The sequence below is a fragment of the Furipterus horrens genome, unplaced genomic scaffold (genome assembly GCF_987537825.1).
Source record: "Furipterus horrens unplaced genomic scaffold, mFurHor1.1.pri manual_scaffold_1, whole genome shotgun sequence".
In the NCBI taxonomy this organism is placed as follows: Eukaryota; Metazoa; Chordata; class Mammalia; order Chiroptera; family Furipteridae; genus Furipterus; species Furipterus horrens.
This window is the reverse complement of record NW_028327171.1, coordinates 131,147-145,256: the sequence shown is the minus strand read 5'-3', so window position 1 is coordinate 145,256 and position 14,110 is coordinate 131,147. Positions and strand designations below refer to the sequence as shown.

At 62.6% G+C, this 14,110-nt stretch overlaps 1 pseudogene; it reads left to right on the top strand.

Annotated features, from left to right (window-relative positions):
* Window positions 1-4,377: 4,377 nt before the first annotated feature.
* Window positions 4,378-12,403, top strand: LOC150020466 (scavenger receptor cysteine-rich domain-containing protein SCART1-like; annotated as a pseudogene).
* The last annotated feature ends 1,707 nt before the right edge of the window (window positions 12,404-14,110 follow it).

The following is a 14,110-nucleotide window of genomic DNA, read 5'->3' as shown; positions in this document are numbered from 1 at the left end:
TCCAGGGCTGAGACCGCCTCTGCGTGTGAGTCCCCAGCGTGAGGTGCTTTGTCCCAGCAGCCTGAGCAGAACAAAGTGTCACCTCAGAGCTGCTTTCCTTGCCAGCAGCAGGACAACCACGTTATCTTCTCTGTGGGCGATGGCCGACTCTGCCACCTTGTGCCTGATGCGCGCAGGTGCCCGGCAGCCCGGGGCTGCTGCTGCGGGCAGCACCGTTCTCAGAGTGTTCGGACGCGGGGCAGCTGCCTCTCCAGGCCCCGGTGCTCTGGGCGCAGGGAGCTCCGATTCGGGGGCAGCTTCAGTCACTGCCGCGCAGGAGGAGCGTGGCCTGTCCCGGCCAGCGGCCTCTGCCCCTCTGCTCAGACAGACGCACCCGCGGGCCACAGGACACGCGGAGGAAGTGGAGACCAGGTTCCCCGGCTGGCCAGGAGGCCCGGAAAGGCCCTGGCTCCGCCAGCCTCCCGATGAGCAGCTTTGAGAACGGCGCTGCCCTGCAGCCAATGGTTGAATTCAGGCCCCTGGGGCTCGTTCCGGTGCCCCCAGTGTGGAGGCTGAACGCACCCTTGAAAAGCAGAGCCTATGTCTAGCGTCCTGCTTCTGAGCTGCAGGAAGCACTCTGAGGATGAGGGGCCGGAAACTAGGGCTCCCACGTCAGTTTCCTAACCACCCTTCAGGCCAGCGCCATCTTCCCACCACTGACGGTGCATCAGGTGCCGGGACAGGCACTTCGTGGCGCTGAGCCTTCCACCCTTCTGCTCTAGGAGGAGGTCCCTTTCATCGTCCCATCTCATGCACGAGGGAGCTGAGCACAGAGGGGTTAAGGAACTCGCCCAGGGCCAAAGGGCTGGAAACCACGTGCTGAAGCTTCCACCTTGGGGTGCGCCCCTGGGGAAGGCCTCAGGCAGACAGCTGGCAGAGCAGGACTGGTGGAGGCCCCTGCGGAGCGAGGGACAAGGTCGAGGGTCTGCTCCAGGCCTTGTGTCCCTGACTCTGCTGCCCAGCAGATGGCAAAGTCGTACCGGGTGGAGCTGAATGGGGCCTTGACATTCGTATGGTCCCCATTTCTCTCACAAAGAGGCCGAGGGCCAGGGAGGTGAAGGGACTGTCCCCAAATCCCAGCGCAAATCAGTGGCAGAACCAGGTCAGGAGCAGATGTCTTGGTTTACAACCCCGTGGCCTTTGTTGTGACCACGTTCTGGCTCAACAAGAGGAGTCGTTTTCTTCCACAGCCTGAGAGCGTCTTTCACGGTGAGAAGCCCTTTCCTGTCCCCCAGGTCGTGGCGCGCGGGCTGTCCTGTCCCCCAGGTCATGGCGCGTGGGCTGCCTGTGCCTCCGCAGACCTCCCACGGGAGTTTGAAAAGTGGGGACGTGGGCTAGGTACGGTGACTCCCGGCGGGGACAGGCGCCCCTCCCCGTCCCCGCTGCCGCCCTGGTGTAGGAGGAGGTCCTGCACGTGAACTGTGGGCGAGAATTAGCCTATACAGCCCACTCAGATGGTTAGCTTTGGGGAGGGAGCAGACTGCAGTGAGATCCTGCTCTTCAGCCAAGACTCAGATTAGTCCCAGACGCTCAGAGAATTCGATGGAAGGCACAGGGCCGTCAACAAGGAAACTTCCAAGGGGCTGCGGCTGGGGGGCGGCCCGGCAGGTGCAGGTGCCCAGCCAGCGAGGGAGGTCGCGAAGGAAAGGCGGGCTGGGGGCGCGTACACAACGCTGCTCCACATGCAAAGACACCCCGAACGCAGAGGACAAGTCACAGAATGTTTGCAGCACACACAGTAGGGCTACCAGTGCCCACGGCTGAAGAGCTCTCACAAAGCAGTGCAAAGTGAAAAAGAGCAAAAATGTCAAGGAATGTGAAGACGTTTTCACAGAAAAACAGAAATGGATAATGTACACAGGGGAGCAGCAAAGGTAGCTAGAAACCGAATAGTATTTAAACCAACAAAATATCATTTCAGCTGTCATGCCTAGCAAATATCCTGAAAATTAGTTTCTTTCAGGGATGTGATTTTGATCACATGCGCACAGTGCTATAAACCAGTGCGACTTTGCTGGCAAAGGAAATGACAACGTGTATAAAAAATGTTAAATACACGCCTGCTCTGTGAAAGGGTCAGGCTTAGGGTTAGGGGGCAGGGGTCGGGGTTGGAGTTAGGGGGTCGGGGTTAGGGTTTTAGGGTGAGAGTGAGGGTTTTAGGGTCAGAGCAAGGGTTTTATGTGTACCCTTCAGATAAAAAATTGAGTCTTTCACGCAGGAAACATAGGAAACCACTAAAAAGACAAAAGAAAAATAGTTTTATTTGTAAAAATGAACCCGTTCTCGGAAATAGAATCGAGGGCGCGGCGGGTCTGCAGGCTGGTGCCCGGAGCTCCAGCCCCTCCCACGGAGCCCTGTGCCCATTCCAGTCCCGGGACTTTCTCCCTCCAGACTTGGGATGATGCTACCGATGGATGTGCCGCCCCGACTCCCTTACTCAACGGGGTTCCCCGGTCTGTCTTCCCACGACCGGGCGGCAGAGGTCGGGAGACCATGGTTAAGTCTGTGATGACAGTGGCGCAGGTCTGTCTCGGTGTCTGTGGGGGTGACCTCGGCGCCAGCGTGGCGGAGAGCTCACGGTGGCCCCCGCGGTGAGCTCCGTGCGGGCCCAGCTCCCCCTCCGGGCGTCTTCTCCTGGACTCCCCACCAGTTCTCTGGTCCTTCGGATGGTGCTCTGGTTTCCCTCAGGACCTCAGTGAGACTCCTCTCCCTCCGTGCGCCGCGTGGAAGCTTCACGTAACTGGTTGGTTTTCAGGGCAAACTGGCGGGAGGAAAAAGAGAAAGAATAAGCAGGATTTCCACAGCTGGTGGAACACAGGGGTCAATTTTCCAGCTTTGCTTGGGCATTTCAGGAGCTGACCCTAGCTCTGGGTGTAGCTTCAGGGCGGGAGCAGGGCCAGGAGAGGAGCCGAGGGAAGGGTCCCTGGCAGCCCCGACGCTGGCTCCGACCGGCACCTGTCCAGTCCTCTCTGCTTCCATCCCATCCTGCCCGTGGAGCTGTGCCGAGGCTCACCGCCTTCAGCACAGAGCTGACATCCAGGCAGGAAACCCATCGGGTCACCGCCGTGCCGGTCAGTCATCCAGTCATGAATTCTGTCCGCAGTTGGCTTGCTACTGCTTCCTTCCAAAATCCACAGGCACTGGCTTCTCTGTTCTGTCTCAAGATCGTGGTTGTCATCAGTGCGGGGACGGCTGACCGCTGGACGTTGGCTCCAGAATGACGCGTTCTCTGTCGTCAGGAAGAAATAAAGGGGCGGGGGTGGGGTGGGGGTGGAGAAAGTGAGTCTGGACAGCGAGCCGACTGTCTCTGGAAACGAGTGGACAGTGTCGTCTTTACTCACGGGCCTCGGAGGGGCTGCGTTGCTTGGCGTGAAGTCCCGTTCTTTCAGTCCTCTCCCCGGTCACTCCTCTTGGAGAAGGTGGGCAGAGTCGGCTGCACATGCTGGGGACAGGGAGGCGGGCGGCCGTCCCGGGTGCGCAATGCACGGGGGTCGCGCTGTCCTGCGTCTCCCAGCCCTCCCGCCCTGCGGTCCAGGTCCGGCCAGAGGCGGGACCGGAGGGAGCGGCCCTCCCGGGCCCTCCTCCCACTGCCGGTCCGTGGGTCCTGCGTGCCACTGGTCCGTGGGCCTCGCCAGCTGAGCGTGGAGGGGCAGCCGGCCTCCGGGGCCCTCGGTGCAGCCGCAGAGCCGAGAAGCCCCGGGTCCCCGAGTCACTGTGTGGAGAGAGAGAGGATGAGCCGCGGGGGCTCCCTGGCCCGCATCGTGGGACACGAGGAGCAGGGAGATTTCACTGGGTTCGGACACTGAAAGCCCGCCGTCACGGCCTGGCGTTGTCACCCTCACCCATGAAGCCTCGGATGGGAAGCGAGACTCCCTCTGGCTTGACGGCTGAGTAAGTGTTGGACTTTGGACGAGTCACGTTCTGTCTCTCAGGTTCGTCTCGCCCCCGCCTGACGCGGCTTGTTGGTTTCACTCTCTGGCCTTCGTCATCCTTCTCGCCGCCCAGTGGAGAGAGGAACCGGAGCGTCTCTGGAAGGAGGGCGCGTATGGAGATGAGGCGTTATGACCACAGTTTTGAGCACCGTTCCGCCCAGTACACAGAGAGAAGTCACGAACCGTCTCTCACCTTAGACCGAGCCTAAGTACCGTCCGTGTGGCTGTGACGTGCAGATATTCTGTATCTGTAATTTACAAAATCATTCCTCAAAGATGTTGACTTGCTCTCGGTGTGTCCATCCAAGTGCGGGAGTGGTCTGCTTGACAACACTCACATTAAGGATGGGGTCTGCAGGGCCAGGGAGCAATGCTGACTCCCCCTCCCCCCACCCCAGGGTTCTGACTGGTAAACGGCAGCAGCTGCTGTGAGGGGCGGCCTCACAGGTTCAGGGGGCCTGGGCACCCCTCTCGACACCCGCTGGGACTTAACAGATGCCACCTGCCTCTTCCACCAGCTCAACTGTGGTGGCGCGGTTGCCATACCTGGAGGAGGCCATTTCAGGCACAGGGACGCTCCCATCTGGCCCGACAGGTTTCACTGTGTTGGGACGGATCCCTATTTGTGGAATTGTCCAGTGAGCACCCGGGGGCCCCTGTCTGTGCCCTGGGGAACCAGCCACTGTGGTCTGCTCAGGGGGGTCAGCAGGAAGGGTGGCCCTGGGGGCTGAGGGCGATGGGCCCTGAGAAGGCGGCGGTCCTCGCCCCGTCACAGGCCCAGGGTCCCTCCCGCTCGCACCCTGCTCGCTCCTGTCACCGGCCGCCTCTCCTCAGGTCTCCCTCACGCCCTGCGGCTGCTGGACGGCCGGAGCCGCTGTGACAGCCGCGTGGAGGTGGCCCTGGACGGCGTGTGGGGCCGCGTCCTGGACGACACGTGGGACCTGCACGGCGCGGGCGTCGCGTGCCGGCAGCTGGGGTGCGGAGAGGCCGAGCGAGCCTATGACGCGCCTGCGCCAGCTCGTGGGGCCGGCAGGGTGGGGCTGAGCCGCGTGCGCTGCCTGGGCAACGAGACCCGCCTCAGCCAGTGCAACGTGTCTGCGTCCCTGCTGGAGCCTGTGGGGGCTTCGAGGGACGTGGTGTCGTGTGCTCGGGTGAGTGAGGACCCCGCGCCTCCCTCTATCCACGCGGTGGGCCGGTCCGCGCTGACGTGGTCTCTCCGCAGGGAGCCTCCGGGTGCGGCTGGCGGCGGGGCCCGGCCGCTGTGCGGGGCGCGTGGAGGTGCTGCACGGCGGCACGTGGGGCACCGTGTGCGATGGCGGCTGGGACCTGCGGGACGCGCACGTGGTCTGCCGGCAGCTGGGCTGTGGTCGCGCCCTCAGCGCCCTGGGGGCCGCTCCCTTCGGGGCCGGGGCCGGACGCATCTGGCTGGACGAGCTGGGCTGCGAGGGCCGTGAGGCTGCGCTGTGGCAGTGCCCGTCGCGGGGCTGGGGCCGGCACGACTGTGGGCACAAGGAGGACGCCGGCGCCTTCTGCTCCGGTGGGTCCCGTTAGCTGGGTCCCTTCACGGGGCAGCTGGGTGTCCCCGGTCGAGCTGTCTTTGTGGGGAACAGTGCCTGCCCGCTCTTCGCAAGTTCGCTCTTCTCTCCGGGTCCCGCTTTTCCAGGACGGAGAGCTCCACGGTGGGTCCCGTCACTGTCCCCTGGCCCCGGCGACGCGGCAGGACAGAGCGCCTCCCCTTCTGGGCGGGGGCGGGGGCGGGGGCGGGGCACGGTCTCTCCCCCCCAGCCTCTCACTGCCGCTCCGGGCGTCCCTGGGCCAGGCTTCCCTGACGCCTGGTTTAGCTGCAGGACTTTCCTAGAGGAATTTTTAAGGTTCTCAGCGCGTACGTGTCTGAGGCTCTCCATGTGCTTCCTGTCTGGGTGTCACTGTTGTTGAGGGACAGGTGTCTGGGTGTCACTGTTGCTGAGGGACAGGTGTCTGGGTGTCACTGTTGCTGAGGGACAGGTGTCTGGGTGTCACTGTTGTTGAGGGACAGGTGTCTGGGTGTCACTGTTGTTGAGGGACAGGTGTCTGGGTGTCACTGTTGTTGAGGGACAGGTGTCTGGGTGTCACTGTTGTTGAGGGACAGGTGTCTGGGTGTCACTGTTGTTGAGGGACAGGTGTCTGGGTGTCACTGTTGTTGAGGGACAGGTGTCTGGGTGTCACTGTTGCTGAGGGACAGGTGTCTGGGTGTCACTTGTTGAGGGACAGGTGTCTGGGTGTCACTGTTGTTGAGGGACAGGTGTCTGGGTGTCACTGTTGTTGAGGGACAGGTGTCTGGGTGTCACTGTTGCTGAGGGACAGGTGTCCGGGTGTCACTGTTGCTGAGGGACAGGATTCCGTCCGTGGTCGGGGGGGAGCCTGGGGGTGTCTCAGGGCGCTGTCGGGGTCCCCCCTCACCGATCTGGGCTCAGGAATGTTTTCAGCTACGTCTGAGACGTGCGCCTCTGTTTCAGTCCTTGTGTTTCTTCTTACGTGACACCGAGGGCCACTGTCCTCCGCGCCCCTTCTGCTCGCTGGAGGCGTGTCCCTGGGTGCCGTCCGTCTCATTGATTTGCTGGTTCATCAGTTCTGGTCCATGATCTCGGCTGTGCCCTTCGATTTGTCCTTGTGTTTTAATGTCCTGCAGTTCTTCCTCCCTCTGTGCACTGTTGCTGGGGACCGGCCGTTGGCAGGAGCGGAGATGCTCTTTTTCTTGGGACCGAGCCTGGCGCAGGGTCCCACAGGCCGGGGCCCAGGCGGGGATCCAGCCACTCTGCCCGTTGGTTCAGCTGCCGCGGACCCGAGGGCAGCCCAGACAGGGCGGGCGGGGAACAGGCTCATCGCGAGGGGCACGGACACGGCAGAGCTGTGTGGCCACTTTCGTCATCTGTCATGGGTGTATTTTCTTCCTGTGTTTTTTTCTAAGCTTCTTTTAAATACGTACGACCCTGTCATATGCAATTCACATACAGCTTTCTCCATGGACCCTGGTTTAGGGGTTTCTGATGTGTACAGGCCCTCATAACATCAGTGTGAAGGATCGTCTAAAACTGACGTGTGGCAGCGTTTCGGTTTTCTTAATGCGTCTCTCCGGCGAGACTCCACTGGTCAAGGGTATGATGACCGACCATTGACACGGGCCAGCCTGGACTGCTGCTGTATCTGGACATGGTGCTCTGGCCTAATTCCTTTTTTTTAATTAAAAAAAATTATAATCATTGCTAAATTGATTATCTTATGCCGGTAGATTATTCTGTATTTCAAGTAGTTCCCAAGGAGGGGTTGCTGGGCCAGCAGCCGGCATGCCTGCTGAGACGTTACAGTGGGAGGGGCGTTGGAGCCCTGTGCGCACCTGCTGCCCCCGTCCTGGGTGGGGGAGGGGCGTCGGAGCCCTGTTCGCACCTGCTGCCCCCGTCCTGGGTGGGGGAGGGGCGTCGGAGCCCTGTGCGCACCTGCTGCCCCCGTCCTGGGTGGGGGAGGGGCGTCGGAGCCCTGTGCGCACCTGCTGCCCCGTCCTGGGCGGGGGAGGGGCGTCGGAGCCCTGTGCGCACCTGCTGCCCCGTCCTGGGCGGGGGAGGGGCGTCGGAGCCCTGTGCTCACCTGCTGCCCCGTCCTGGGCAGGGGAGGGGCGTCGGGGCCCTGTGCTCACCTGCTGCCCCGTCCTGGGCGGGGGAGGGGCGTCGGGGCCCTGTGCGCACCTGCTGCCCCCGTCCTGGGCGGGGGAGGGGCGTCGGGGCCCTGTGCTCACCTGCTGCCCCGTCCTGGGCGGGGGAGGGGCGTCGGGGCCCTGTGCTCACCTGCTGCCCCGTCCTGGGCGGGGGAGGGGCGTCGGGGCCCTGTGCTCACCTGCTGCCCCCGTCCTGGGCGGGGGAGGGGCGTCGGAGCCCTGTGCTCACCTGCTGCCCCCGTCCTGGGCGGGGGAGGGCGTCGGAGCCCTGTGCTCACCTGCTGCCCCCGTCCTGGGTGGAGGTGGCTGTGGGGACGCAGGTCAATACAGGGCCTCCCCAGGGCAGGGGCCTCGAGTGGCAGCCGTCTCAGTGCCAGGGCCCCTCGTGGTGGCCTCCTCCTTCCGAGACGTCCCCTGGCCTGACCCTGCTTGTCTTCCAGGCTCAGTGGCCCTGAGGGTGAGAGGTGGCCCCCAGCACTGTGCCGGCTGGCTGGACGTCTTCTACAACGGCACGTGGGGCGCTGTGTGCAGTAACGCGCTGAAGGACGCCTCCTTGTCCATCCTGTGCAAGCAGCTGGGCTGTGGGGAGCAGGGCTGGCTGGAGAACAGGCCCGTCCACACTGACCTGGGCATCTCCTGGGTGGACAACATGGAGTGCCGCCAGCTGCGGAACTCCACGCTGTGGCAGTGCCCCTCAGCCCCGTGGAACCCGCAGTCCTGTGCCCGTGGAGAGGAGGTCTGGATCGCCTGTTCAGGTAGGGCCCTGGTGGTCTCTGGGTGGGGGGCTGGAGGGGCTTGCATATCCTGACAGGTTGTCCACAGGGGCTGCCACGGACCCATGGCTGGGGGCCTGGGGATCCCTTGGGCTCCAGCAACTGCATCTGAAGATCTCCAGGGCGTTTGCTCTGAGACAGCCGCTGTTTAACCCAACAGGGTTGTCAGAGGGAATGAACCAGGATTCCGGGGAGATGCTTAACTGCTCATCCACCCGCAGCTGCCCAGGTATGGCTCTGTCCATCAGTCTGTCCACTCCTCAGCCCGGTCCCGCCCCGCAGTGACCACAGACCCCTTTGCAGAGGACGGTGCGGTGCGCGTGCGCGGGGGCGAGGACCGCTGCTCCGGCCGCGTGGAGCTGTGGCACGCCGGCTCCTGGGGCACCGTGTGCGACGACTCCTGGGACCTGGCGGACGCGGAGGTCGTGTGCCGCCAACTGGGCTGTGGCGGGGCCGTGAGCGCCCTGGCGGGGGCCGCCTTTGGCCCAAGCTCAGGGCCCGTGTGGTTGGATGAGGTGGGCTGCCGGGGCAGCGAGGCGTCCCCGCAGGGCTGTGCGACGGGGCCGTGGGGACGCACGGACTGCGGGCACAAGGAGGACGCCGGCGTGCGCTGCTCCCGTGAGTGGGTGGGGGGCAAGAGGGCTGCTGTTGGAGGCTGGGGAAGGGGGTCTCAGGAGGGCTGCTCTGGGGTGTTCCCTCACTGTGGCTGCTCCCGACCTGGCCCTGAAGCTGCCCGTGCGCTGGGGCCCTCTGGGTGGTGGGGCACAGGCTGCCTCCGTGGGGGTCCCGTGACAGGACAGGCTCCGGCTGAGGGGGCTGGGACGTTGCTCGGAGGAGCTGGGCTGCTTAGGGCTGTGGCTGCCTCTTTTCCGCACCCCAAGTTTCGGCCCCTTTCTCCTTCAGGTGACGGGGACCACGGCCCTGGTGCCAGCACAGGGTAGGCGTGTGCTTCCTCAGGAGGAGCGGGAGGAGCAGGAGGAGCAGCAGGAGGAGGAGGAGCGGGAGCAGGAGGAGCAGCAGGAGGAGCGGGAGCAGGAGCGGGAGCAGGAGGAGCGGCCACCCCTGAGCCCCGCGGGCGTGCACCTGTGCGCCCTGCTGTCTGTCGTGCTTGCGCTGATGTACTGGTCCTACGTCCAGGCCTCGGCCCTGGCTGGCGTCTACATTTAAAGACCCCGAGAGCCCCTCACTGTGTGTCCGGAGCCCTCAGTCCTGCCACCGCGCAGTCCCCTCAGAGTTACTTGTTACAATGGAACCTACGGGCAGGCGTGGAGCTGAGGGAGGACCCTTGATTTTTATTTGGGTTTCTTTTCATGGCTGTGCAGAGTCCAGTCAGCTTCCTGGGAACTGAGCAGATGCTGGGAGGTGGCACTGGGTGGGTACCACGTGGCCCTTGCCCCAGCTCACTGTCCAGTCCAGGTTGGGCCCTCTGGCTTTGAGGGGCACTGACCCTGGGGGCTCTGAGGAGCTGCTCAGGGCCCAATGCGCGTCTCTCTCCTTGAACACAGGTGGGCTCCTTGCAACCCGGGCCCCAGAGCCCAGGAAGGGACAGAAGACCACGCTGGCCCCTGTTGCAGAATGTGGTGACCGTGAGCTGGCCATGGTGGACACCAGCGAGACTCCCAGGGACTTTCATTTCCTCATTTCTAAATAGGACATCATTACACACCCCTTGAACTCATTCATCCACCCATTAATTCATCTCAGAACATCCCTCAGATGCCCACCATGGCCCAGGCTCTGTGTTGGGCCCCCTCTCTGCCTCACCCGGGTTGGATGTGGATGTGGGTATTTCCACCTGTCCTCGCCTCGCCCCCAGCCTCCTGCCCAGGTGCTCCAGGGCGTGGGGTGGGGCTCCCTGTGAGCCAGTTCCCGGCCACCCTCCTTCCACGGGCGGACTGCTCTCCACCCGGGTAAGGGGCTGTGCCCAAGTCCCCACCATGTGAAGCTGCCCTGCTCCGATGACCCCACCAGGCTCCCAGTGACTGCGCCTCCCAGACCACAGCGCCCTGCACCCCTGCTGGGCAATGTTTCTGTGTATCCTCTCCCCTGGGTGGGTCTGGGATAGGTTTGCAAATGGCCACACGTTCAAGTCTCTCTTGACTCCCACTCCTCTGTCAGCAACCTGGGAAGGACCAGGACCCTCATCTATAGGGTCTCCCAGTGACGGCAGCGAGTGCCACCCACCTCTCAGTGGGCTGTTGCCTGCTGGGGACTCTCTGGGCACCGCCTCCCATGCCCAGGGCTGCAAGGGGCCCAGCTTGTGGTGTCAAGAACTAAAAGGTCCCTTTTAGGCAGGAAGCTGCGATGAACGAGATGGGGTGACATCCAGCGAGGCTGGGCGCCTGCCCCTGACAGAGCCTCGGAGGACGAGAAGGGGTGTCCTGGATGATTGAGCACACACAGGGCCCCTGTGGCCTCGAGAGGTGGCCCTTCTGGCTCGTGTGCACATGCTGAACGACCCCAAGGCCCAGGCCAGGAGCGTGGCCAAGCACATGGCCGGGTTGCGCCTCGGGAGGAGCTGGAGCCTCAGCACAGAGGGTCCGGCTGACAGGGTCCTCCCTGGAGACCCATGCTGGTGGGAAGGCCCAGGCTGCCCTTTGGAAGTGCTTCTCTGGGAAGCCTTTTGGAAAGTAACTGTCACTGATGTTATTCAGATTAGAAAAAAATACACATTACTGTAGACTGTGAAACTCATAGGACCAAGAAAGGAAATGAAATACACTTCTATCTCTTGGAAATGGGTACCTCCACAGCCTGGTTTCTGTCCACGGAGCGTGTTTCTTTGAACAGATGCACAGATACACACATGAGCTACAGCAGCACTTTGGGCCCGCTTCCCGCTCCCTGTGCGCATCACACCTAGAACATGCAGCCAGCCGGGCCCTTGCCCATGTGGCCATTTTAAACGTCTTCCACCAAGTACTTGCTCCCCTTTTTCGGGGCATTAGGCCACTTTTCCAGGACTCCATCGTCCCAGAGAGTGCTGTTTGCATGTTTTCCTATTGCTGGTCATGGTCATGCCCGTTTTTAACGTCTTTGATCAAATTGCTGTGTCTTTTATACACGTGGGAACGGCGTCTTTGTCAGTGCACCTTCTGTGTGAGGCAGAGGAAGTGCATCTCCCACAGAGCCCACCCCTGGCCCTGAGGTGGTGCTCGTCCACGAGGCTCCCACCTGGGTCTGCAGGAAGCCCAGCCCCGGCCGCACCACAAGCAGCCGGCACTGCCTGGGTTGAGGCCTGGTGGGTGAGCCCCTGCTCCGCATGACAGATGACACCTCTGATATGCTGGGGAGGAGGTGGGGTTCCTGCTTGTTTCTCAGGACGGCTGAGCACTGAGCTGGAGTCTGCCTGCTGCTCTTGGCGGGCACATTCTCCTGGGCCTGGGGCGCACAGTGGCAGAGGTGACCAGGGATGCCGTTGTCCCCTCTTGGGCTGGGGCCCCTCCTGCTGGCCTGCTGGACCCTCTCTGCAGGTGGGTGTGGCTGTGCTGAGCGCTGGGCTCTGAGGGGGTCCACCCGGGAGGGTCCCAGGCCCGGCCCCAGAGGGAGGGGCTGTCTCAGCCCTTGGCAGGCAAGTGACAGTGACCCATGGGTATGTCAGAGGCCAAGCCCCCAACTCCGTGATTTCCCAGAAAATGTCTATAGAGATTTTACTTCATACATGCCATGAACATCGTCAAAAGAAAGTGTGAGAAACTTGAGGGAACTGAAATTAAGGGTACACGTTAGGGTGGAAAGTGAAAATCAGATTTCTAATTTTTGAAAATTCTGGACAAAACTTCTTGGGCACATCTTTGCCATGAGCGCCCTCCTCGTGTTCTTGCCGAAGGCCCCGCTGCGCAGCCGGAGCCGGAGCCGGAGCTGCAGCTGAAGTCGATGGCTCTGCTGAGAGGCGGGTGCCCCAGGTGGAAGCCTCGAATGGCGGGACTGTGGCGCTCACACCCCATGGCTTTGCTATGGCCCCACAATAGCGGAGGTGGGTGGCACGGAAGGGAAGCGCCTGCGCTTTCGCCACACGGGTTGCACATGCCAGGCAGTCTTTTCTGGGTTCTGTTTGCTCCTCCCCGACAAATGGTCAGGCAATGAGCTCATGGGTGACGCACGACCTTCTGAAGTGAAGGGACCCTGCCTTCCTCTCCCACGGCCCCTCTGCTCCGGCTTGGGCTCTGCGTGCGCAGAAGCCCCAGAAGCCCAGTGCTTAGCGTTCATTCCTGCATCCACTCCTGGAGGCCTTCTGGGCGGGACTGGGCAGTGGGGATGGGATGCAGTAGACAAGCCATGGGCTCTACACCCCAGAAAGCCAACCTCTCAATCTGGGAGCCACTGTGCTGAGTGGGGTGCAAGCCCTAGACCAGCAGGGCTCAGGTGAACAGCAGGGCGGGCCCTGTGCTGCCCGCAGGTGGGAACCTGGGGAGAGCGGGCCTCAGCGGACGAGGCAGCCCCTGTGCAGGGACCTTTGAGACCAGATTGAGTCAAAGCTCTGTCCTGAGGTGTGGCTTGTACATGGAGGAGGCAAGTGTCTTCTGCAGGAGTCTGGGGTGTGGCTCAGCCCTCCACGTGTCTGGACCCCACCTTTTGGGGGGCTCCAAGGGCCAGGGACCTAAGGTCGTGACCTGCCAGGGGACAGAGTCCAGCATCTTCAACTGCCGGTTCAACCTGAACTTTCTGGACCTTCTGACAGATGCCCAGGTCGTGTGTTCAGGTACGGACACCCCGCCTCTGAGAGGGAGGCGTCCTCTCACAGCTGTGCCGGGGACTGAAGGGGCCGTCCACTGCCTGGAGGAGAGGCGAAGGGGTCTGTCCACCCTCTGCCCACCAGCCTGCATCCTGCCTCGGGAGGGACAGCAACTTGGAGCCTCCTGGTGGCCCAGTAGCCTGGGACAGGGCCCCCTCCCGTGTCAGATGCGGCACAGGCTCTGACCACGTGGTCTTTTAGAAACTGAAGTGCTGGCCAGAAATGCAGTTCAAGTGGGGACAGGGATAACACCGAGTTGGGGACCCTGGGCCCTTGGGGTGCAGGGCCGACAGGGAGGGGAATGAGTGTTGTAGACTCTTGAGTGAGTTGCCCAGGGATCCAGGGATGGGAAGGTCATCCTAGCCTGTAGGTCCCCAGGAATCCAGTGCCCACCTCGAGGTCCCTAGGGGCTGTGCCAGACCTGGTGGTCCTGGTCCTCCTGTCCCTCCTCCAGTCCCATGGGACTGACGGGTGGGTGGCACAAATGGGTCACTTTGCCAGTGGCGTGCAGATCTTGTGCCAGCCCCTGAGGGGCTGTTTCAGTCCAGTGTCTCCCCCAGGACACATCGAGGCCCGGCTGGTGGGTTACGAGCACCCGTGCTGGGCGCCTGGAGGTGAGGTGTGGTCTGACCTGGGGCATCGTCTGCGATGATGACCTGGACGAGGCCACGGCCCACGTGGTGTGTCGGGAGCTGCAGTGCGGCTCGGCAGTGTCCACGCCCCAGGGCGCCCACTTTGGCCATGGCTCTGGGCCCGTGTGGACGGAGGCCTTCCGCTGTGTGGGCAACGAGAGCCTGCTGTTCCACTGCCCGCGGGGGCTCGGGCGCCAGTGTGGGCACAGCCAGGATGCTGGGCTCAGGTGCTCAGGGGAAAGTAAGTGTTTATGTGACTATAAAGCAAATTGTTCTCTTAATTTCCTTTTTAAGAATATATGTTTTATTGA